At 45.0% G+C, this 222-nt stretch overlaps 1 protein-coding gene across 6 annotated transcripts in view; it reads left to right on the top strand.

Annotated features, from left to right (window-relative positions):
* The window catches only part of LOC108796053 (transcription factor COE3-like), a 108,665-nt gene that overhangs the window by 59,749 nt on the left and 48,694 nt on the right, over positions 1 to 222 (top strand). The window lies entirely within an intron of this gene.

Here is a 222-nt window from a genome sequence, read left to right on the forward strand (position 1 = left end):
GGATTGTACATAGAACAATATTGGACCTCTGAAAAGTACAAGCATCCATATGTACTCAGTACTTGGTTTGGGCCCCTTTTGCAGCACTTACTGCAATTACTTTTGCACAATATTCTAATTATTCGAGTTTCACCTGTATATACAGGGCTCGAAAATCCACTCGTCTGTGACGAGCAGACAGTGGAGCCCGACGAGCAGCTTCCAGGCCGGCCGTTGTAATTC

The sequence above is a fragment of the Nanorana parkeri genome, unplaced genomic scaffold, assembly GCF_000935625.1.
Source record: "Nanorana parkeri isolate BGI_ZX_2015 unplaced genomic scaffold, ASM93562v1 scaffold1048, whole genome shotgun sequence".
NCBI classification, from domain to species: domain Eukaryota; kingdom Metazoa; phylum Chordata; class Amphibia; order Anura; family Dicroglossidae; genus Nanorana; species Nanorana parkeri.